The sequence below is a fragment of the Bos grunniens genome, chromosome 18, assembly GCF_055505025.1.
Source record: "Bos grunniens cultivar Pamir isolate PY7600 chromosome 18, Bosgru_T2T1.0, whole genome shotgun sequence".
Classification (NCBI taxonomy): domain Eukaryota; kingdom Metazoa; phylum Chordata; class Mammalia; order Artiodactyla; family Bovidae; genus Bos; species Bos grunniens.
The window spans coordinates 44407732-44432649 of NC_141182.1; the positions used below are offsets into that span (position 1 = coordinate 44407732).

Consider the following 24918-nt stretch of genomic DNA (forward strand, 5'->3'; position numbering starts at 1 on the left):
TCTTTGGGGGGCAGGGTTACATGGTTGTATGCTGCTGCTGCTGCTGCTGCTAAGTCACTTCAGTCATGTCCGACTCTGTGCGACCCCATAGACGGCAGCCCACCAGGCTCCCCCATCCCTGGGATTCTCCAGGCAAGAACACTGGAGTGGGTTGCCATTTCCTTCTCCAATGCATGAAAGTGAAAAGTGAAAATGAAGTCACTCAGTCGTGTCCGACTCTTAGCGACCCCATGGACTGCAGCCTTCCAGGCTCCTCTGTCCATGGGATTTTCCAGGCAAGAGTACTGGAGTGGGGTGCCATTGCCTTCTCCAACATGGTCGTATACATTTGTCAAAATGCGGCAGGCACTATACTTCAAATGGGTGCGTTTTATTGTGTGTAAATTATGCCTCAATCCATTTGAATTAAGAAAAATATAGGAAAATATTTTTATGTCACTGAGGTTACAGAAGGATTTTTTGAATAAAATAGAAAAATTACCAACCACAAAAGAGAGACTTTTACCACATTAAAATTTTAAAGTTCTGCACATCAAAAAGACACCACTAGCAATGTTAAAAACCAAACCAAAATAAACAAAAAAAGCCACAGTCCAGTCAAAAGAAAACCCACAGTCCACAAGCTTGGAGGAAATATTTACAACCCCTATAACAACAACAACAAAAATCATATCCAGAGTATTTCGCAAACTGTTATAAATAAGAAAAATATGAATAATCTAATAGAAATGTCAGGATATCATCAGGTAAATCATAGGTGAGAAAAAAAGAAGTCCATAAATATGTGACAAGATATTCAAGCTTACTATTAAATAGGTCAACATAAATAAGAATGGCAAAATGTAACAATCTTCTGATGACATCAGCTGTTGGCAAGGATGTTGGAAATGGGACCGGTTTTGTGTTCCCCGTGGGACTGTACCTTCACGGCAGAATTTGGAGGTGAATTGGGCAAGAACTCAGCAAGTCGAAGATGCACTAACCCATCACCTGCAAGTTCTGCTTTTAGCTACATTCCCCAGAGTGCCCAAGCCTGGGTGCACAAGGAAATTCTAAAATGTGTTACCTGCAGCATTGTCTATTAGCACCAAACTGGGACCATCCTAAACTTTCATTAATTGAGCAATGGATAAATAAAATGTAGTACATGTATACACACGGCTGATTCACGTTATTGTACAGCAGAAACTAACACTTTATAAAGCAATTATATTCCAATGAAAAAATGTAGTACAGTCATATGATGAAATATATTCAGGAATTAAAATGAACAACCTAGATCTGGACACATCACCACAATATACATTTATATATATATATAGAGAGAGATGGTGGAAAAGCAAGCTACAAAAACTGCCCCAGAAAGGGAGGTGCTTAGCAGGACCCTGAGACAGGGGGTCCCCACTTTATGGAGATAAAAGGGGGACCTGCTGGGCGATAAGCCCTTCCCCCTGACTGGGACTTCTCAACAGAGACCCGGTCCAAGCCGTCCACCAGCAACGCAGGTCTTTTGAATGTGTGGGATGCTGCTGTTGGCTTCCCGTCTCACCCGTGGCAATAAGATATGAACAAGTGCCGGAAAGCGTTGTGATCCCACACAACCGCGCTGCAGAATTCCAGATGAGCAGGCCCACAGGGCCTCCTGCGCCACGCCACATCACAACCTCGCCTCCGTGTTTCTTCTCCACTCCCATTCCACTTATTTAGGCTCCACGGACTTGCTTTGAGGTTTGGCACTTTCACATTTTTAATATAAATTCAGATTCTTAAGACACTAGCATCAAATAAGAAGGAAAAGAAAAAATAAAAAGCTACTTACTAATTTTCCAACTGCCCTTTGTCTCCAAAAATGACATGCATAGAAGAGTAGCTTGTATGTTGAAAACTTTTAACTCAAAGAGAAATCTGCTTTTTTTCCTTCCCATGCACTCTGACCTCGATAATCCCAAACGAGTTTGTGGATGGATCCTCGTTGTGATTTTAAACATGTGACTTCTGATCCCCCTTCTGAGGCTGGGGTGTAGGAAGATGGGGCATGGGGATGACTGTGGTTTGTCTCTGAGCAGGACCCTACCTGAGTCTCTGTCTGTCTTCTGTGGGGAATATAAAAAGCAACAGAATCTGTTCGCCAAGCAACAGAATGGGCAAAGCAGATGAAGGCCCTTTTCTGTACCCATCAGAGAACACTGCTGAGAAATGAGACCCACTTCCCCTTCCCCAGAGAGCCAAGCCTGCTCCTTTTGCCCTTCCACATCCCTCTTTACCTGGCCCTCCACCCTCAGGGCTGGCCCAGGTGGTCCGCATTAGTGGGTTCCTTTGCCTCTGGCTTTTAGTGGGGGTTCAGCCCCCAGGGATTCTCCGGCTCAAGATTGGAAAGAGAGAGGGCATTTATCCCCTATGGGGCCACCCTTGGTAAAGGTTACTGCCCAGAGGAGCTTCACACAAGCCCACTCACAGCCAGCTTCTTGTGACAATATCCTAACAGTACCTTCATTGTCATTGTCTTAGCAATCTCTCTCTATTAAGAAGAAAACTTGCTCCTTCATCCTCCTGCATCTTTGTCTTTACTTTCACATGGAACACTTCTCATGCTTCTGGTCACCAGATGTGTGTGTGTGGTGGGGGTGGTGGGGGGCTGGGGCGGTTCCTACAGCAAGCAAGTCTGCAACATCAGCTGGATGTCCTACCATTTAACTCAGTTCTGCCACAATCAACCTGAAGATATTGTCAGATCCCATGGTTAAGGGCTCAGTCTCACAAAGCTGCCCTGCTCCCCACCCTGCTTTCAGATGCCAGTTACAAGTCTGGGTTGCCACCTGTGCTTCTGATGGATCAGCTATAAATCAGAAGCTCCCACAACCCTCTCTTTGTTGTTATCGTTGTTCAGTTGCTAATTCATGTCCAAATTTGTGACCCCATGGACTGCAGTACTCCAGGCTTCACTATTTCCCAGAGTTTGCTCAAATTCATGTCCATTGAGTCCATTCATGTTAGATACTACCTCATCCTCTGCCACCCACTTCTCTTTTTGCCTTCAATCTCTCCCAGCCCTGGGGTCTTTTTCAGTGAGTCGGCTCTTTGAATCAGGTGGCCAGAGTATTGGAGCTTCAGCTCCAATAATCCCCAACCCTCTCTTTGGGCTCAATTAATTTGCTAGAGCAGCTCACAAAACTCAGGAAAGTGGTTACTTACATTTACCAGGTTATAAAAGGATATGATAAATATGATGAGCAGCCAGATATAGAGACACACAGGGCAAGATCCAGGAGAGTCCCAAGTCCAGGAGCTTCTGTGTCCATAGAGTTAGGGTGCTTCACCCTCCTGGTATGTGGCTGTGTTCACCAACCTGGAAGTTCTCTGAACCCTGTACTTCTGGGATTTTTGTGGTGGCTTCATCAGACAGACATGATCTATCATTAACTTCATTTTCTTCCTTTTCAAGAGAATCAGGGGCGGGGCTGAAAATTTCAAGCTTCTAATCACGGCTTGGTCTCTCTGGTGGCCAGTTGTCATCCAGGAGCACCGCCTCCCACCCCCTGCCCCGCCCAGAGTCACTTCATTAGAACCAAAGACACTCCTACCACCCAGAAAATTACCAGGGCTTCAGGAATCTCATGACAGGAACCAAAGTCAAAGACCAAAACATATTTTCTGTTATCTCACACTCTCTGTCTCCTTCCACTCATTCACTTACAGCATCTATTTATGTAACACCCATCATGTTCTCAGCATTGGGAGGATGACAAGGAGGAGCTGGATGCAGTCCCTGCCTTCCAGGAGAACGTGGTATGTCTGGGAGAGAAGTGCAGATACAGAGCTGAGAAGGTCACAAGGAGAGGAGGGTTGAGCATTCCTAGGTAGTAATTTCAGACACTCGAGATTCAGAGCAGTTGCCTGGCCTGCAACTTCTACAAGTGCCTCGCCATTGGAGGCAGGTGTACAAGTTGGAAAACAACCCCTTCCCTTCCCTATTGAAGATTACGGTCTACTAGGGGGTATGGAGAAGGCAACGGCACCCCACTCCAGTACTTTTGCCTGGAAAATCCCATGGACGGAGGAGCCTGGTGGGCTGCGGTCCATGGGGTCGCTAGAGTCGGACACGACTGAGGGACTTTACTTTCACTTTTCACTTTCATGCATTGGAGAAGGAAATGGCAACCCACTCCAGTGTTCTTGCCTGGAGAATCCCAGGGACGGGGAAGCCTGGTGGGCTGCCGTCTATGGGGTCGCACAGAGTCGGACATGACTGAAGTGACTTAGCAGCAGCAGCAGCAGGGGGTATTCGGGCTTCCCTGGGGCCTCAGTGGGTAAAGAATCAGCCTGCAATGCAGGAGACCCCGGTTTGATGCCTGAGTCAGGAAGATCCCCTAGAGAAGGAACCCACTCCAGTATTCTTGCCTGGAGAATCCCATGGACAGAGGAGCCTGGTAGGCTACAGATCATGGGATTACAAGAGTCGGACACGACTTAGGGACTAAACCACCACCACTACAGGGGAATGTCAGCTGAGTGGGGCTGTCTGATGAGGAAGGATTTCTGGTGGGGAAGCAGCCTGTGGGCACAGGGGAGAGTGGAGAAGGAGGGAGTCCACTAATGCTCTATCACACCAGGAAGGGGTTCCTTTAGTGAAAGGCCTTGAAAGTGTTTACAAATAGAGTGGCTTCAGATAATACAAAACACTGCTCCTGGACTCTTGAGTCACCCAGGGACTAATCAGCTCCTACATACATGTGTGTGCTTAGCCGTGTACGACTCTTTGCAACCCCATGGACTGCAGCTCATCAGGCTCCACCATCCATGAGATTTCCCAGGCAAGAATACTGGAGAGGGTTGCCATTTCCTTCTCTAGGGGATCTTCCTGACCCAGGGATCAAACCCATGTCTCCTGCATTGGCAGCAGGTTCTTCACCACTGAGCCACCAGGGAAGCCCAATCAGTTTCCGACTAGCATTCAATGGCTAGGAAGTTACCACCTGGTTCCCCAGGAGCCTCAGGACCAGCTCCGTAAGAAAGACCTGTAAGTGGGCCCACGAGTGATGCATACGGGCTGCCTTCTTGGGAGAGCTTGGCCCACTCTTTCCTTTTCATTCAACCCAACAGCAAAAGCTGTAGTCACAAACCAATCTACCAACAAATGTTACCCAAATAGCCACCATCTTTGCGTCTGCTGCTACTCTGACAAAGCTCCTGCCCTGCAGGTCCCCTGCCTTCAGCCCAGCATGAAACCATCTGTCAGAGGTGCAGAAGGAACTCCACAAGGAGGAGATGACCCCTTCAATGGAGGTGATCAGTGGGGCGGAGACAGAGTGGTGCCCCGAGGCCAGGTGGAGTTTGGAGAGGTGGTAGTAATAGTAATCATAATGATGATGATGATCAACACATCACAGCTAATCATCAGTAGCTGTGGCCCACAGCTTAACTACTTAACTACTACTGTTAAGGGCTTCGTGTGAATATTTCCCTCAGTCCTCTCTGAACACTGCAGGGGAGACAATGAGGAAACTGAAATGAAACAGGTAAATTACCTGCCTGAGGTGACTCTGGGTTGTGTACTCTTCACACTAGTGCCACGTGGACTTGAGGGAAAATTCTACACAGAGAGGGCTTCCCAGCTGGCTTAGTAGGTAAAGAACCCACCTGCAATGCAGGAGGCACGGGTTCGATCCCTGGGCTGGGAAGATCCCCTGGAGGAAGGCATGGTAACCCACTCCAGTATTCTTGCCTGGAGAATTCCATGGACAGAGGAGCCTGGCGGGCTGCAGTCTGTGGGGTCACACAGAGGCGGACAAGACTGAAGCGACTGAACACACACACACACACATACCTGCACAGAGAGCACAGCATAGGTGATGACTGTGGTCAAGAGTGGGCAGCACAAATCGGGTTTGGAGATGGGCAGGAAGCCAGTTCAGCCAGGGCAGAGGCTGGGTGAGGGGCCTTGAGGAGCCCTCTGGTGAATGCTTCCAGGGTCAGGGCTGGAGGGGGAAGCGGGAGGAGGGGGAGACCCCAGGAGGGCAACCCTGCTGGCTATGGCGCTTCAGGCAGAAGTGGCTGCCTCGTCAGCCCCTTTTCATTCACATAAAGCTGTGTTTGTTTCCATTTATCTGCTTGGCTTTTCAGCCAAGATGCTGTTAGAAAAACATATTGCTCTAATTTAATCCACATGTGCATCCCCAGGACCGACTCTAAAAGGAAACTTTAGGTCCTGAGTCTCAGGCCCAAAGCTCCAGCCCTGTGGATGTGGCAGGGAAGGGTTGTGGCCTCAGGACTGACCCAGACCCACCTTTCAGGGTCCCCCTGAGCTAGTCTGCACCCTGCTGTGTCCTGAGCAAGGAGGAGAGGAGTGTCATGGGAAAGCAGGCTTGCAAGGAAGCCTCTATGGCCTGTACCGTGTAGGACAGAGTGGGCAGAGGGACCGGGCACGAGAGGTTTGACTTCCCATCACCTTCTTCTACTCCTTTCCCCAGGAACAAGGTCTCAAAAGTGGAGCAGGGGTGACATGAGGTAATTTATCCAATTGCTCGGGGGAGATGCTGCCTGCAGGATGGGCCCGGGTCAGGGCTCTATGATGTGGCAGAAGAACACATGAGATATATACGGAATCTAAAAACGTGATACAGGTGAACTTACTTACAGAACAGAAACAGACTCACAGACATAAAAAACAAACGTGGTTATCAAAGGTCAAAGTGGGGAGGGATAAATTAGGAGTTTGGGGTTAAAATTTATACATTTATATATATAAAGTAGATAACTATAGCACAGGAAACTATACTCAATCTCTTGTAATGGAAAAGAATCTAAAAAAAGACTATATAGGGCTTCCCTGGTGGTCCAGTGGTGAAGAACCTACCTTGCAAAGCAGGGGACACCAGTTCGATCCCTGGGTGGGAAAGGTCCCATATAGTACAGGGCAACTAAGTTTGTGGCCACAATACTGAGCCCGTGCTGTAGAGCCCTCAAGCCCTAGAGCCTGTGCTCCGCACCAAAAACCCACCGAAATGAGAAGCCCGTGCATCGCAACTCGAGAAAGCTCGTGTGCAGCAGTGAATACCCAGTACAGCCAAAATAAATAATTATTTGTTAATTTTTAAATGAAGAATACATAAATATATACACATATAACTGAATCACTCCTGTACACCTGAAATGAACACAACGTTGTAAATCAATTATATCTCAATTTTTTTTAAAAAAGAGCGAGAACACATGAAATCTGTGTCAACACCTGGCTGTGTGTTGTGGGCCGTGGTTTCAGAAACTGGTCTCGCAGCCCCACCTCACTGGCAGGAAGCCAGCAGGGAACAAAGCCAGGGCACTCATTTCAATACTGCCTTCAAATTCTGCTCCCGTCACAGAACTTATTTTGAATATAATTATTCGGAGGAACCCGTTGCCACAAATTAGGAAACAGGACCTCTCGCACACAGATGTTTACTCCTGACTGGGACAGGAGACACAGCACAGGAGGACTAGCCTAAGCGTATGACTTCGACTCACAGTCTAGGCTCTTTGGGTGGCTTCTGCGTCAGGGTCTTAGTGAATGAAAGAATCCACACAGAAACGCTGCTCCTCCTTCCCCAAGTTGGCCACCTCTGGAGTTGTTCCCTCTACTCCAAAACTTGCCGTCTACTTGGTCTGGCCTTGGATTCCAAGCAAAAGCACATTTAGACACCTGTATATAAAGAAACTGATGTCTGAGGCAGCACGGGAATGTTCACACAAGCTTACACCTGGGACCCCTTTCACACTTGTGGTTTCCAAGAGTTGAGCCCACCCTTTAGCGAGGAAGTGCCAGGACCTGCCCTCAGAACCCATGTGGGTGGCAACTTAGAGGACGTGGCTGGAAAGATGGGATTTGGACAGCTAATGAATTTTTCTAAATTATACTAAAATGCATTCCATCAGAAGCAGCAGAGGAAATGAAACCAGTATTTGAGAACATCAGCATGGAATGGGTTTCCATTTACTGTCCACAGATTGGAGAACAGTCCTTGTTCATGTCTCTGACCAGGCTGTCTCGTCAGGGTCCCCTCTGCCAAACACAGGGCAGGGCTCCCTGGGGTCTTAGATTGAAAGTTTTGAAATCTCCTGGCCACCAACTACACCTCTCAATCTGAAGACAGGGGTCCAGATGCAACCCGGAGGCCGCTATCAGGAGCTTCCTTCAGGATGGAAGGGTCTAGGAGACCTTCCTGAGCATGGTGGGACCCCAAGTGCCTCTCCCCTAGGTGGGCAAGGTGAGGGACGTCATTCTAGATTTCTCAAGGACTGGTGTCCAGGGCAGGCTCGAGCCCTGTGGCCCTGTAGGGTGACTTAGCCCAATTCCTGGCCAATTCTTTGATGATCTTCACACAAAGGAGCTAATGGGCTACCGCAGTGGGAGACACTTAGCAAGAACCTCGGCCAAGAGCAGGCAGAGAGCACAGACCCAGAGGCTAGACCAGCACACACTCAGCCCTGCGCTGCTGGATGGATCCAAAGTGAGGGTCCACGCGCGCAGCTGTGAGCTCACCACCTGGGGGGTGAAGGCAAGGAGGCCCCCAGATGCAACATCAGATCTAGTACCAGAAACCAGCCACCCCACTTAGACTCCAAGGAGAAAACCCAGCCCCTCATGAGCTCCGGGCGCCCGGATATAAATGGCACTTTACTTCCTTATTGGTGGCTCAGACAGTAAAGAATTTGCTTGCTGTTCAGGAGATCTCAGTTCGATCCCTGGGTCGGGAAGATCCCCTGGAGAAGGGAATGGCAACCCACTCCAGTATTTTTGCCTGGAGAATCCCAAGGACAGAGGAGCCTTGTGGGGCTACGTTCCATGGAATCATGAAGAGTTGAACATGACGGAGCAACTAACACTTTCACGCCCTTTACTTCCTTATTGTGGCTGTGCTGAAATGTTGGTTTATCAGATTGGTCTTTCCCAGTTCCAGAGACCAATCTTTATTGGAAGGAAACCACCTTTCGCCATTAACCAAGTTGGTGACAGAGGCACAAATGTGCTCCCTGCTCACAGGCATCAAGGCGCCCAGGTTCCCCTGATAGAAACTTTCTTAGGGATTGACAAGAATTTGATGTGATTCTTTTTCCTGTGAAGGGCTGGGCCTCTCGACACAATGCTATATAGTAACGCTATAATCTTGGACCTCAGTCAAAACATATTTCAACAACATATTCTGGTCAATAAATGAATGTTTATTTTAAAACAATTTACTATGGCTTTTTTTTTTTAAAGGGGGTGAGAGAAGAGAATTTCTTGGGGCTAGATTTCTCCTTGCCCCTAAGTGGTTCTCTCCACTCGAAAGTCTGTGTCATATGCTCAGGTCATAATTAACCACAGCGCTGCTTGGGAGAAAGGGACAATGAGAAGGCATTTGACAAAGAGTTAACAGATGTCATTTCAGAGGCGGCTGGCCCGCTGCTGCCAGGTCATTTGGTGGATGGAAGCTGATTTTGCTGCTGTTGTAAACAGAGAGTGGTAATAATTATATGCAGGCTGCATTAGGCATAACAGATTGGATGTATAACATTCTGCTAAAAACCAGCTCGTATCCTGTTTCTCGACATACAATGGAAACGACCCCTGGTTCCTAGTTTTGAAAGTCGTCTCCCAGGATTCTTAGACTTTCTGATAGAGAAATAGGTCATGTTCTTTCAGGGCTAATTCTGCCGAGGTCCGGGGACGGCAGAGGTCTCTGCCCAAGAACAAGTACGGGCACACTTCAGCGAGCCAGCATCACCGCCCCGCCGAGTCGCCTTTTTCCATTTGAAAAATGAAAGAATTAAATTCAAAACAAACAACTTCAATTTAACACCAAACTCCAGGATAACCAATCTTAAAAATGTCACAGCGTAATGGATCTTAATACCCACAGAAAACACAAAAACAGCACCATTGTTCCCCAGCAAGCAGAGCAACCTCGTAGAATTTCAGTGAAGGAGAAAGAAGGGAAAAACACCTTATTACTTCCAACCCCTGCGAGCCATTTTGGTCTCCAAAGGTTTTAGGCTGCCCGAGGCCGTGTGTCTGCAGTGTTTCGGGAAATGACTTGCCTTTGCACGAACGCTGCTCGGTTCTGCAGCGAGGCTGCCTGCCCCGGAGCTGCGCCGCTCCATTTCTGGTTAACTCTTCCTTCCCGGGCCCGCCGCTCGCAGGAGCAGTGTGGACAGGGCTGGCGGCGGGCGGTCAAGGCCCAGGGACGCCAAGGCCGTGGCCACCCGGCTTCTGCGGGGCAGCCAGGGACTCGCCCAAACCGGAGCCGCTTCCCAAAGGTGGCGGCTCTGGCAGAAAGACGAGTTATTCCCTTTGCTCTTTGGAGAATCGATCTTCGAACTAAACTATAAAGCAGCTGTCATGAAACACAACACGGCTGAAGCCAAGGGACAGAGGTGGGACTTTGTGGGCCAAGACTGGCTGATCCAGCCTCTAGGGACCCTGGGTAGGGACAGCTCACTGTCTCTGCCACCGGCTGGGCAGGACTGTCTTCTGGTGAGCGTGGTGCCAGCAGCCTCCGGCCTGCTCCCAAGGCAGGACTTGAGGTCGAGGACACTGGCCTCCCCCACTGACTGAGGGAGGCAGAGGAAGAGAAACACTTTGGGGCTGCACATCTGAGTGGGGAGACAGGCAGCCAACCGCTTAGCACTTAAGAGGTTAACACAATTCCTAAGTGTTCGGCAATCACTGCAATTTAGTGCCATTTCGATTATTACACAATAAACAGACCATGTTGTCTGGAAGCAAATTTTTATGAGTATAGCTGAAGGGGCTGCAACTTATTTAGCTGCTGAAACTCGAAGGGAAAGAGCGTTTCCGAATGCTAACACCACAGATCAGAAACCCAGGTAGCAGCAAAGGGTTATGCTTAGGTCACAGCTCCAGCAACACAATACCCTGACCTTTTCAAATGAGCGTGTCGTTAAAAGGCAACCAAGTTCAGCCAAGTGTTCTTTAAACAGAACCATGTTAATGACAATATTGTTGAGTTTCAGAGTGAAAGATTTGGGAATTTTCAGAAACATGTTATGTTCAGGAAAGAACATCATGTTAACATGGGTTGGGAATATGTAAACCATTTTGCCTGTCTCGAATATACATTACACACACACACACACACACACACACACGTGTGCACGCACACACACACGCACACATACATGGAGGTATGCATGCACACCAAAAACAGCCAATTCATAGATACTAGCCACGGCTGTATTTTACAGGTGAAAAGTGAAAGTGTTAGTTGCTCAATAGTGTCTGACTCTTTGCGACCCTATGGACTGTAGTCAACCAGGTTCCTCTGTCCATGGAATTCTCCAGGCAAGAATACCAGAGTGGGTAGCTGTTCCCTTCTCCAGGGGATCTTCCAAACCCAGGGATTGAACCCGGGTCTTCTGCATTGCAGGTGGATTCTTTATTGTCTGAGCCACCAGGGAAGCATTTTAGAGGTACTTGGGTGTAATGCTCACAAAGGAGATCAAATTCCTAATATAAAAAGGATGCAAACATTTAATCTGGAAAAGGGGGTTGGAGGAGAGGCTGAGACCCTCCAAGTCTGTGCAAAGTCTCACTGCACACAGACCTTCGAGGGGCCCTTGTCCTTCCCACCCCACCCTCCACCCCACAAGGCATGCAGAAGTTCAGATCGGGGGAGGAGGACAGCCCTGCCCCAGCTCCACCATGGAGGAAAGAAATCACCCCAGATGCACTTGAGGACTGTTAGTTCAAATGGGCACATATGCACACAGCCTTTGTTTACACTAAGACTTGCCAAGGCCTCTCACCTTCACAAGACGTCTGAAGCAACCAAGCATGGAGGTTGTTCTTACTCCCAGTTAACAGATGAGATGACTGAGGCTCCACCCAAGAAGAAGCAGCTTTGTTAGCTGACCCCAACAACAGCTCTATCTCAGGAACTCCTCCCTGAATCCCAGAAGGAAGGTCTAGGCTCCCTCCTTTGGGAGAACTGGCTGGACAAGCTTGTAGCAAACCACTGACCCAAAGAGCCTGGGACCCCTCACTACACAAGGTCCCTGGGACCCAAGGAGCTTAATGTGGCAGCATGGGGGCAGGACAAAGCTGCAGAGGCCCACCCTGATCCCAGGAAGTGAGGAAGGTGCCTGCTGCTGACAGAGTTGGGATGAGGATTATGGGAACATAGCCTCTGCCTTGTGACTGGCAGGGCCCCTTGTGTTCAGGAGGCTGGGCTGGATCCTCAGGCTGCCTGGGCTCAGCAGATAAACAGTAGGTGGTGCAGAAAGGAGGTTCTAGCTGCTGACACCAGGAAAGAGTTTCCATTCCACCTTTTTCAGATCAGCATCCGGACTGCTGAAATCTTACTTTTAGGATAGCTGCTGCTGCTAAGTCGCTTCAGTTGTGTCCGACTCTGTGCGACCCCATGGACTGCAGCCTACCAGGCTTTTCCGTCCATGGGATTCTCCAGGCAAGAACACTGGAGTGGGTTGCCATTTCCTTCTCCAATTTAGGATAGCAGAAGTGCTCAAATGCTCAAATGCCCACCAGGTTCCTCTGTCCATGGGCTTCTCCAGGAAAGAATATTGGAGTAGGTTGCCATGCCCTCCTCCAGGGGAATCTTCCCAACCCAGGGATTGAACTTGCTGTCTTATGTCTCCTGCATTGGCAGGCAGGTTCCTTACCACTAACAATACCTGGGAAAGCCCACTGGAGTGCACAAGAATCCTCAAATACTGGAGTGCACCTGTTCAAAACACACAATTCTGATGAAGTAGGTCTTGAGCGGGGCCCAGGGACTCAGTAAACAGGCTGCTCAGGCAAGTCACGTAATAAGTGGTTAGAGGAGCACAATTTGGGGGACCCCAATTTGGGGTAACATTTCTTTGTGTGTGCAGCATCCTACCTAGTGATAAAAGAAATGTTCATGTACTGAGGTATGGGGAAGTCATTCTGGCTTATATATGAATTAACTTGCACTGTATGCTAACTAAAACAGCCTGTTTATGGCCTATCAAACATACATTATACATCTGCTTTCGGTATTAAGGAAAGGGTGCATTGACCGGAAATACAGAATGTCCATATTAAAAATAAAGATGAAAAAGCCTTCCTTCCTGGGACACCAGTGCTGGTCCTCTTTCCATGATAAGATTCCCTCTCCGGGTGCCGAGGCCATACTGACTAGCTGTGTACTGCTGATCTATTTTTTGGACACCTTGAAGGAATGTATCCCTGACTTGTTTAATGTTCTTTGTTCTGATGAGATATAAAGCTGTGCTGAAAACCACACTTCTCCGGAGCAGTCCCTCAGAGTTAGCTGAGAGGCCGGCTTCTAGACTATAGTCAGTTTGATTCAAATAAACTCTTTTCTATTCCTATCATAGATTGTTTATTGATTATTTTAGTCGATACTAGGTCTTTCAAAAAACACTCATGCTCCGGGGAGGGGTAGCTCATTCAGTTCCTGACATGAGTTTATGAGATACTCTCAACCATCCTCCAATCTGTCCATCCATCCATTCGCCACCAAGCCAGCCATCCATCCTTCTGCTCAGTGGATCTTTCCTGAACACCTGTTCTGTGTCAAGCCATGTTCTAGGTGCTGGAGTGATAAAAAGAGGTCTCAGTATGCAGAGGAGGGAGCAGATCTTAAAGGGGGCTAGTGACTCAGAGAGGGGACACCACTGTGGGAGATGCAGAGATGGGTGAGTCCACCACGACTGCACACACTGTTGGCCCTGGGCAGGGGGTCTCACAGCAGGCCCTGTGTGGCTTGGACCATGATAAAAGATGGCTCAAGGCACAGTTTGAACCCTAAGGCACTAATCGTCTCCTTGAGAGGTCTCTTCCTACTATCTCAGAGAGAAAAAATGTGATACACCATCCTTGCACAGTGAGAGAGAGGAGGCATGGGCAGGAAGGGAAACAGGAACAGGAGGGGAACGACAATGGCGGCCACAAAAAGACTGTGCAGAAAATTCTGCATGCAAGGTCCCTTTAGAGACCCGGGTTGAGCCTATCCGAAGCCCAGAAGCCACCAGACTTACAGCCTCTCGTCCTCATGCTCCGGCTCTATTTTGAATTCTCTTTGAAACACTGTTTGTAACTGGCCATTTCAAACAACCCTAGTAGTTCTAAAGCCATCACCCACGTGGTCCAGTCTCAGGGAAGAGTCTCAGATGAAACACCATTGACCAACTTAAAGGTAATTTCAAAATAAGCCAAGTTCAACCCTCACACTTGTCTAACAGTCTGAAGGAGATAACAGATTACAGCACTCCTTTGGAACCCGGCTCTTCTCTCCTGCTTTCTCCCTGGAGTACTGTGGTGGCCCCATCTTTTCTACCCTCCTCAACACTATCCACCAGGCCTCTCGCTCTCTAGCTTGACCTTCTTTCCCTCTCTTTTTCTTTCTGATCCTGCTGTCAAAACCCCCAAGGGACTGGCCTGCTTGCCCAGAGACGGAAGTTGCTGCATGATTGTGAGGCCCTTGCACCCATCTGAAAAATGGAGACAATATCATGACCTCATGAGTTTGTGGTAAGGATCAAATTATTTAAATAAAGCTTTTCATAAAGTAATTGGTATATGGTGGGCAACTGATGAATAACTTCCCCCACATGAAAACTTAAATGTAAGGAGATCATAGTAGATTTTGTTTCAGAAGAATTTATTATTTCACATAAAATGATTCTATACATTATAAATTATAAATTTGGAGAGAATGTTCTCATAGTTTATGGCAAGGAGAATTGGAGAGTAAAGTTACTATTATGCAATGTTTTTCCCTTCAATAATTCCCATACTGATAGTCTAATGAAAATGGGCTCCCAAAATTCTGCATTTTTCTCATGTGTGTCTGTGCTAGCATTTATGTTATATTCTGAATTAACAAACATCAAACGCTAAAAAAATTACATATGCATAAAAATGGGGAAAGGAATTTACATCTTTTGTAAATCTCGGTGGGAACATAGTCAAACCTCTAGCCCTACCAGATACTCCCAGCTGAAACCACATGGTAATTTTGGAAGAGGGGAGCATTAATGACTACAAAACAAAAAGAAGGCTATTTGGGCATGTGCTAAAAAAAAAAAAAAAAGCCTTAAATCAGGCTATCGTTATCATTGGATACTGACTAATGAATATCATTCTCAATAAAGAACCTTCTGGCTCACTCATTCTGTTTGTTAAAATAGCATTCAAGTCATTTATATAATGCAAAGTTAATGCCAACCCAAAACAAAATAAAGAAAGGAAAGAATGTCAAAAGAACAAACTTTTAAACTCTGCACTTTTTATTATTAGATGCTATTCCTAACTTGTTAAAACTGATCAAATAGAAAGCTGTGAAAAGAGAAAAAATTAAGCCAACTAGAAAAGTGTGACTTGGATTTAATATTTTATAATTGCCAAGGGACATACTGAGATCAATGAATTTTTGCCTGAGATGAACGTCAGAAAGAGATGTACTTCAGTCTTTTAGGGAACATTGGTCTATTTAATTCCTGTGTCTGATGCATGTGAAATAGGCCTGCCTTGGCCTTCTTTCTTTGCCAGGGGCACTGCCGGCAGCGAACATTACCACTTTTAATAGGCCGCTGTCTGAGGAGTGGCAAGGGATCCGATAACCCATCGACTCTAATGGATCTGCCTGTTTATTCACTTACACCTTTTTTTCCAGCTAATTTTAGTTTTGCATGCTGAGTTGTTCCACTTTGAATTAAATGAAAAGAAACAAAGGAAAAAGCCCGTGCAGCTAATAAACCATGATTATGTTCATCATGGCCCCTTCTCGACTGGCTCCTCCACATACCAGGTACCCCATCGGAGAACAAATTCACTGTGGCATTTTCTCCACTTGTTGACAAAATTAATATTTTATACATGCTCAAATTTAGAGGAAAGATGAGATTATTCAAATCACTTGACATAAAACGCACTGTTGTTTATAGCAGATCTAAATGCCCAGCCTCGGGCCCCAGACGTCCTCAGATTTCAGACACCCGGTCAGTGACTTTTCCTGCCTGGGGACTCACCCCAGAGCTCTCTGCAGGGTCATACAAACAGGACAAATGCCCAAATGCTTTGCTTTGTCTAATGAAAAACCAGAGGAGACTAGGTCTGGATGCCCTTCAACGGAAATAACAGGAATCAGTGCTTTAAAAACATCTTCCCTCCCCAACTCCTTCCTTACGCCCAGAGAGTTTGAAGTTTTCAGAAACCTTTTAGGCCAACATATGCCAAGGGACAGGAGAGGGACAAGGACGTCCAATATGGGAGATGATGAAAAAGGGGCCTGCCTCCCCAGATTTGCCAAACAAGAGCCATTTTCCACTGTGGGATTTTGTTACACAGATCCTGCCTACAGAGAGGGTGGGCAGGGACATCCCTGCGCCATGGGGGCTCCCCCTGATTCGTGGTTCCAGCAGGTTCTGGGGGCTGCCACCTCCCCCCACCCCCTGCCAGCGGTAAAGTCCGCCTTGATTAGAGGGTGGTGGCCTGAACTCTGGGGGGAGGCTAACATCTCCCAAAGACCAGAAGTCTCACCTCTGACAGCTCATGCCCCAAGGTCACTATGCCAAGGATGGCACTAGACTGTGTGGCTGAGTTGTCTCCTGGCCAAAAATTAAGGCGATTGTTGCCCAGTCAAAAACTAAGATCACTGATAATTTTTAGAGAGGGATCTGGAAATTTTTAGAGACTGTAGACTCATTGGGAGGAATAGAACATGATGCATCATAGAATTGAGTAAAAAATAGGGCCCTGCATCAGAATCTCAACAGTTCTCTGAATGAAATCCTTCTGAGACGAAACAGCCTAATACTTATGTTTGCCCTCACGCAATAAAAACTGGGTAATTTTTTAGCCTATTTGTCTGCGCTACAATCTGTCACTCGAAGGAGAAAGCCCCTGAGCATCCCAGCTGTATCCAGTTGAACACAATGGCTCTTCTCCCTACTGAGCCTCAGCGCAGCCGGAAGTCAGGCAGCTCACAGACTCCTCAGCCCTGCCTCTCCTGGACACACATTCCTGAGCAATGCTTTCTACCCTCCAAGTTCCACATCACCCAACCAGTCTTTCCTTCATTCAGCAACATTTCTTCAGTAAATCTCCATCGACTTCTTCCCTATGCAAAGGACTAGACTGTCTGCTCAGTCACTGGCCTCGAACTGAGTAAGATGTACTTCCATTTGCTTAAGAAATGAAGAAATGTGGTGTGTAGGGTCCCCGGCTTACCTCCCTGCAGTGTCATTCAATCCTGCTGTTCAACCCAGAGTCTAAGAGGCTTTCTCTCTTATCAACACACAGGGTACCATAAAATAACGGATAGGTCCACAGTCCGTGCCTGCGGCGTCACTGTGAGCACGTCCTCAACAAGCAAGAAACTCTGCAGTCACCGAATAATTATATTTCCCCTCGATCTGTATGTGTATGTGTGTGTGTGTGTGTGTGTGTACCTGGCTCTTCACTCTCACACCCAGTGTGCAAAGCAGACGGGGGAACAACAGACTCAAGTTGGAAGTGATTTACTTCATTAGCTGGGATTACAAGTTTAACTTACAAACCAGAGGTCAAAATTTCTCATTAACAAGGGGGCCGTGAATCGCTGCAGGCTTTGGTTCAAGAGGAGACCACTCTTATTACTAACTACACATTTCAATCTGTCTTTGATGTTCTCCTTCTTCCCTCCTCCCTTTTATTTTTTGGCAGAGGAGCTGATTTTAATTGTGGCACTACAACAAGGCTCCCTCCATCCCGGGGAGCAGCCTCCTGTCTGCCGCCGAGCGAGCCAGGCTGCGAGATTGGGTGCAGCCCATCGCTCAGGGCACATTTTAATGGCTCCCCTTCCCTACAAGGCTTGGATTGTTTTCCACGTGATTCTGGTTAATTTTGCTGCGGGAAAGGGCATCGGTTTTCCTTGTGAGCTTCTGATCCGTCTGCCTCAGAGAGGTGAAATATATTAAAACAGAGAAGGAGGCTGTCGTTCTAACTTTCCAAATGCGCATTCTCCAGCACTCAGAATACAGAAAGAAGTTTGACAGAGACCATGACGCTAGGAAAAAAAAAAAAAAGTGCTCTTTTGATAAATCAGCTTTGGTTGTTTACAAAATACTCAGACCGTCTCCCTGTGCCTCTTCTCTTCAAAACCACTGCCAAGGGTTAAAAGAAGCAACTCAAATGAGATGCAACCTTTGCAGAGGACAGTAGGAATTTCAAAATTCAACAGCATAGACGCCTTCTCCAAATAGGAACAATGGGAAAAATATAGCCGAGCTTGTGGTGGGCAGTAAAAATAACAGGATGCTTAACACACACTTTCTATTTCCAAAGACTGAGCCCTTCATGCAGGCCACGGTGGCACCATGACCGTGTTAACTGAAACAGGGCTCCGAACGGAGTCACTGATGGAAATGATTACAATATCTAATTATTTAGAAGCATAGCAGTTATCGAAAATAACTAAATTGTTATTCCGGTCTAGTCTGGTAAGAAGGTCACATTCAAACCACATAAGCTCTAAATGCTCCGCTGTTTCTGTTAATGTGCAGGGACGTTGCCATTCAAACCTGTTCTCCCTGAGAAGTTTTCTTAGTGGCCACTGTGTGAAGAGCCCGTAGGTACCACAGAGACGATGGATGGGTGCCCAGGGCCTGGCGGAGAGGTGGCCGCGCTGCCCTGGATTCGGACGGCACAGTTAGCTGCCTGAACCGGGCTTGCCCGCTTGGCTGCACCCGGATCCCGGGTAAGGCGGTTTGGTGTGGAAGCCACATGATGTGGGAAAGAAAAGCCACTGTGCAAGAGAAGTAAGATTAAGTGGGGTATCGCAGGGGTTCTGCAGAGGACCAGTCCCCATTCTGTGCTCCTCCTTCTTGGAAGGTGACTGCATTCTTTGTTAATGTTCAGGTCGAGTCCCTTTATATCTCCAGGTTCCTTTAACAAAAAATGCTTGTTAGAACTCAAGGAATCTGTTTGACCTGGAGGTGGGAGCCATTCTCAGCTGGGGCCAGTCAGCAGCTCAGACCTGGGGAGCATCGGTGGCTCCAGGTTGTAGGAGCCCGAGGACCATGGCCATCTGGGCTAGTGGCCACTTCCTGCCACCCGGCAGCACCTCCGGCCAGGCCAGGCGGTTACCTTGACCCGGCTGACTGCTGAGGCATCTCACCCACTCTGGTCGGGGGGCCCCCTCGGCAGCCTTTCAATTTCAACAGGGGGCTATCTTAACAACGAGACATCTTAGAAAGGTCATTACTGCTCATCTAATTTCAAACAGGCACCACAATGAAGGGCTGTCTTTGTGTGGGATTAATTTTAAAACCTCAGGATTTGATGTCAGTGGGAAAGAAACCAGCGTGGGACTCATACTGCTGCCTTCCCCTGCTTCTGGCCATCGCCGGCGGCGCGTTTCTTAGGAGATGAAAACTCTGACAAGCCCTTCAGTCAAGCTGAAAGCAGGCAGCAGTCCAACAACACCCACAGGCCTCCAGGGCATCCTGTGACCCCTCCGAAAAGTCACATTCACTTTGCTCTTGAAAAAGGAAAAATAATGCTGGAGGCATTTTATTTTAAACCATGTGAAATAAGGAAATGTGAAGATGCGAAAATAAAGTGAAAAAAAAAAAAGTTAGAATTCATTTCCGTCCTTCGCAAAGGCTTAGAAGCCAAACTGGTTCATTTTGAAGAGTGCAAAAATCTGATCCATTCACCAGTAGGCAGAGACTACAAAATGCTTAAGGTAAAATATGTAAATATGTAAAATTATCTGTTGAAAACCATCTCCTTTTGTGCTTGAAAGAATTTTTTTAAAGCATCTTTATTTCTATTCTGCATTAATATACTGTTGAACAGAAAAGTTACTTTCTGGCAAAGACAACAAAACCAAGGTGCTGAAAATAAAGTGATTTTAAAATGAAGTCCACAGATAAAGGGAAGGACAAAACGGATTCCATTTTCCCGTTCCCTTGGATGGCATTTTTAGTAATAATTTAAAGTATATCATTAATATAAAAAAATTATAGAATCCAGTTTTTTTAAAAGCAGTATTTGCTTGAAAACTTAAAACTCAACTGCCTGCCTCCATTGCTGTCTCTTTTGGAAATGGGGTCTTCCTCTGCCCTAGATTTCCTCCAGCTCCCCCAACCTAGTCCCCCGACATCCCTCTTGATAGAACAGCAGCCTCCTCAGCAGTGAGCGAAGAACACACACCACAAATAATCACCACCAACAGCTTGTTGTTTAGTTGCTCAGTCACGTCTGACTCTTTTGAGACCCCATGGACTATATCCCACCAGGCTCCCCTGTCCAAGGGATTCTCTAGGCAAGAACACTGGAGTGGGTTTCCATTTCCTTCTCTAGGTGATCTTCCTGACCCAGGGATCATTGCAGGCGGACTCTTTACCACTGAGCCACCAGGGAAGCCCTTATTTCTAAATATTCTCAAATTAGTTTCTTTTTTAATATGTAGAATAGCAGAATAAATGCATATGATTACATTATTAATCTAGTTTGATTTAAATACTGTATCGCAACAAAAATTGTTACATGATTTCCAACTTAAATAAAAAGGCCTTTCCCCCCTGCCCCAACCCCATTCCCTGGGTTGGGAAGAGTCCTTGGAGGAGGGCACAGCAATCCACTCCAGCATTTTTGCCTGGAGAATCCCACAGACAGAGGAGCCTGGCAGGCTACAGTCCATGGGGTTGCAGAGAGTCGGACATGACTGAGAGACTTAGCACAGAGCACATTCCTTTTGGGAGGGTATTTAACCAACTAAGGGATTGTCTCATCAAGCCAACATCTTCTACATTGTAGCTGTCTTGTCTCTTCCTAGGTGGCAGAGACCTAGGTGTCCCATACTGGATGCCCAGCCAGTATGGTGTCTCTTCCATACTAGCTGGGCATCCAGCCCCCTCAGCCAGGGATGGAGGGATGAGCCTGGGACTGAGATGGGTGGTGTCTGAGGGCAAACCAGCTGAGCTTTCAAGCCAGGTGTACAGAATGCTCAGATTCTAGAGGGGCAAGTGGGATGTGCACTTGAACTGTATTTACTGCAGCAGCATCATTGAGGGGAAATAAAGGCACTTAAAACTGAAAATTTGCTTTTGCAAATCCCTGGCTATTTTCTGAAAAATCAGATGACAGACAGTAGAAGGCTTTCTGAAAACTGTTTTCAAATCTGCTTTCTCTAAATTCTCATGTTCCTATCCCTTGTTTTTAGGTTTTATTTTGTTTAAATCTATTTCCTCTACAGGGTCCCCAAAAAATAAATATTTTAAAAAATCATATAGGAACTTCCCTGGTGGTCCAGTGGCTAAGATGCTGCATTCCCAAAGCAGGGGGCACGATTCGATCCCTGGTCAGGGAACTAGATCCCACATGCTGCAACTAAGACCCAGCACAGCCAAATAATTTTTATTTTTAAAAAAGCCAGTGTGTGCTGTGCTTTAAAAAAAAAAAAAATCACACACACACACACTCAAAAGATAATTGTCCAGAAAGGTTTCCTTGCTCCTCCCCATGCTGATGGAAGACAAATTACAGAGTCCATTCCCCAGCCCCTTTCTCCTAGACCTAGGCAGACCAAGCCATGCCCAAGAGAGCCCAGCAAGGAGGATGAAAACAGCTTGACAGCAGCTTATGGGGTCAGTAAGATGAGACTGGAAGCCAGGGTGTAAAGTGATGATACTTTGTTCATCGTAGATTTTTTTTTTGCATTAATTCTTATTAAACATATATTGCATTAAAATATTATTTATCTTGATTACTGAGTGCTTTGGCATGCTGTGCATGCTAAGTTGCTTCAGTCGTGTCTGACTTTTTGTGACCCTATGGACTGTAGCCCGCAGGCTCTCTGTCCATGGGATTCTCCAGGCAAGAATACTGGAGTGAGTTGTCATTTCCTCCTCCAGGGGATCTTCCCAACCCAGGGACTGAACCCACATCTCCTATGTCTCCTATATTGGCAGGTGGGTTCTTTACCACTAGTGCCACCTGGGAAGCCCAGTTTTGACACCGCCTTAAATTTTGCCCCCAGGCAGGTGCCTCGCTCACCTCTCCCTGGTCCTGGCTTTGCTGGTGGGAATGATGGATGCCTCACTAGCTGACTGGGGTCCCACAGGGGCCAGCCAACATGGCAGAGGAGGGGCCATTTCTCTCAACGCCTCGCCTCTGGATGGCTGGAAGCAATTTCTTTACTGGCCTTTCCCAATCCAGGCTCACTGGGATCTCTCTTCTTAGGTCTCATTCCTTCATAAAGATTTCTGAAACTATAAGCCTCCAATTTTAAGAAATGCAGGATAGGAAAGAGTTACTGAGTTAAAAGAAGAGTTTTCTTGAACATCACACTAGAATAAACTAAGTATTGGTTTGGCCAAAAAGTTCATTCAGGCATTTCTGTAAGATCTTCTGCAAAAACCCAAATGAACTTTTGACCAATCCAATCCATCAGAAACCACATTCACAGTACGTCAAGGTCTGCTGTTCTGATAAAGGTCTTGAAGAGACAGGAGATGTATGTTAGCATCATTATTTTCAACCACCTCTGGGCGACATTCATGGAGCTGAGAGCTTGATAACATTTTATTTATTTAGTTCCCAGAAAGGCTGCTGGTGTATCTGAGGTTGCACAGTTACACGTACCAGCCGTGGGAATGAGCTGGCGTATGAATTCAGATCGGACTCCAAAGCCCCCATACTATGGAGCTTTGGAGATAAGTTTTACTCTTTTTTGCACATTTTTCTGGCCTAGCTCTGTGCCAGGATACTGAGCCCAGGGCTGAAGGTTGCCCAGTTGGCTGCAACTGAGGCTCCCATACCATCCCCACCTTGTAAACCTGAGGACCCCTGAGCATGACCCAGGAGAAGCAGGTTCCCCATCCACACAGACATGGGCAGAAGCAGGTTTCTAGACCTGTTGGGCAGCCCTTTACAGCAAAGGTGTGTCCAGGGTCAGTGTCCATTCCTGCAGATGATGCTCTCAGAGGGGTCAGCAGCAGTACTGATTTTTAATTTATTTTTTATTGGCTGCATCAGTCTTAGTTGCAGCACATGAGATCTTCTTGCATCATACAGGATCTTTCGTTGCAGCGTTTCGACTCTAGTTGTGGTGGGTGGGCTCAACAGTTGCAGGCATGCGGGATTTCTAGTTCTGACTCATAGGCTCCAGTGTGGGGGCTTAGTTGCTACACAGCATGTGGGATCTTCGTTCCCCAGCCAGGGATCGAACCTGTGCCCCCTGCATTGCAAGGCACATTCATAACCACTGGACCACCAGGGAAGTCCCAGGAGTACTGACTTTTTAAAATTTTTATTTTTGGCTGCACTGGGTCTTTGTTGCTGCACATGGACTTTCTCTACTTGCAGCGAGTAGGGGCTACTCTTTGTTCTGGTGTGTGGGGCTTCTCATTGCAGTGTCTTCTGTTGTAGAGCACAGTCTCTAGGCATGTAGGCCTCAGCAGTTGTGGCACATAGGCTTAGTTGCTCCCCAGCATGTGGACTCTTCCCAGACCAGGTATCGAACCCATGCTCTCTGCACTGGCAGGCAGATTCTTAACCACTGGACCACCAGGGAAGTCCCGGAGTACTGAGTTGTAATTCAGGGTCCTTATGCAAAACTAATCAAGACTTCCTCTCTAAGCCAGCAAGAGAAATAGATTTCCAGCTTGAAAGGAAGAGAGGAGGAGTGTGGGGAGGAACCTTAGCTGTCACAGCTGGAAACTTCAGCATCAGGAAGGGCATCTCTGTGTGTCATGCTCCCTCTCCAGTCAAGGACAAAGCAATCAGCAGCCTGGCTCTTCACCTTCCCTCCCTGGGGGTTCCTTCTGCGTGTCCAGGCTCCCTGACTTTCTCACTCTGCTCTTCCCTTTCCTCCCCTCGGCCAGCCCCAGAGGGCTTTTGCACACAGTATGCTCACTCCCATTCCTTCTTCGCCATTCTCTCAGCTTTTCATGTTGTATTCTGCCAACTGTGCCTACATGCAGTCTGTTTCCCCTAGCATACTCTTTTCAAAATTAATCTATATTCTACATAAGGTACAGTAACCCATTTGTCTCCCCAAAGCCTATAGCATTGTAGAGAAAACTCAAGCCATTCCATCCTTGCCAAACTCCTATAATCCATGGCTACCACTCAACCTGCTCAAAGGTAGCCACTGTACATGAGTCTGTACATATTTTTTCTGATTTTTGTTCTCTGCTTTTGCAATACACATAGAACTCCGTTAAAACTATGCAGTATTTGTCGTTATTGATGAAGGTTTTTTTTTTTTTTTACGTGAAAAATACATGTATTGTTCTGCAGATTTTTTTTTTTACTCAATCTTAGAGATCTATTTGCATACATATAGGTTCAACTCAATTTTTTTAAATTGCTATATAAAACTCCACACTGCGAAGATGCCTTAATCTATTTAGGCATTCCAATACTGATGGGCATTTGGGTTTCTACAATTACGAAGACTGGTGTGATCATTTCTCTCTGTGTGCATATGTATGTTTCTTGGGGGCAGGTAAAGCAGAAGGGAAATTGCTGGGTTTCAGGGTATACACATTTGAAGTTCTAAAGGACATGGCTAGGCCCTCCAAAACAGTTGCACCAATAGGTAGCTCTGAGAGCACTATCCTGACATTCTCACTAGTACCTGATACTATCAGACATGTAAATTTTTATACATCTGATGAGTGAGAAATGCTACCTCATTTTTCAAATTTAATTTTTTGTTAGAGTGCAGTTGTTTTGGACTTCCCCAGTGGCTCAGCAGTAAAGGATCTGCCTGCAAAACAGGAGACTCAGGTTTATCCCTGGGTTGGGAAGATTCCCTAGAGAAGGGAATGGTAACCACCCCAGTATTCTTGCCTGGAAAACCCCATGGACAGAGGAGCCTGAAAGGATACAGTCCATAGAGCCGAAGAAGAGTCGGACACAAACGAGTGGCTAAACAACAACAG

At 46.9% G+C, this 24918-nt stretch overlaps 1 long non-coding RNA gene across 2 annotated transcripts; it reads right to left on the reverse strand.

The window, feature by feature from the left end:
• Positions 1 to 349: 349 nt before the first annotated feature.
• Positions 350 to 6347, reverse strand: LOC147353601 (uncharacterized). 2 transcript variants are annotated; one of them, XR_015145752.1, is made up of 3 exons: positions 5825 to 6347; positions 3193 to 3792; positions 350 to 1774 (listed from the first exon to the last, which is right to left on the reverse strand). It is a non-coding gene; the product is annotated as an uncharacterized LOC147353601 (long non-coding RNA). The 2 variants fall into 2 exon arrangements; XR_015145753.1 differs by having other exon boundaries at positions 3695 to 3792; positions 5825 to 6342.
• Between the last annotated feature and the right edge of the window lie 18571 nt (positions 6348 to 24918).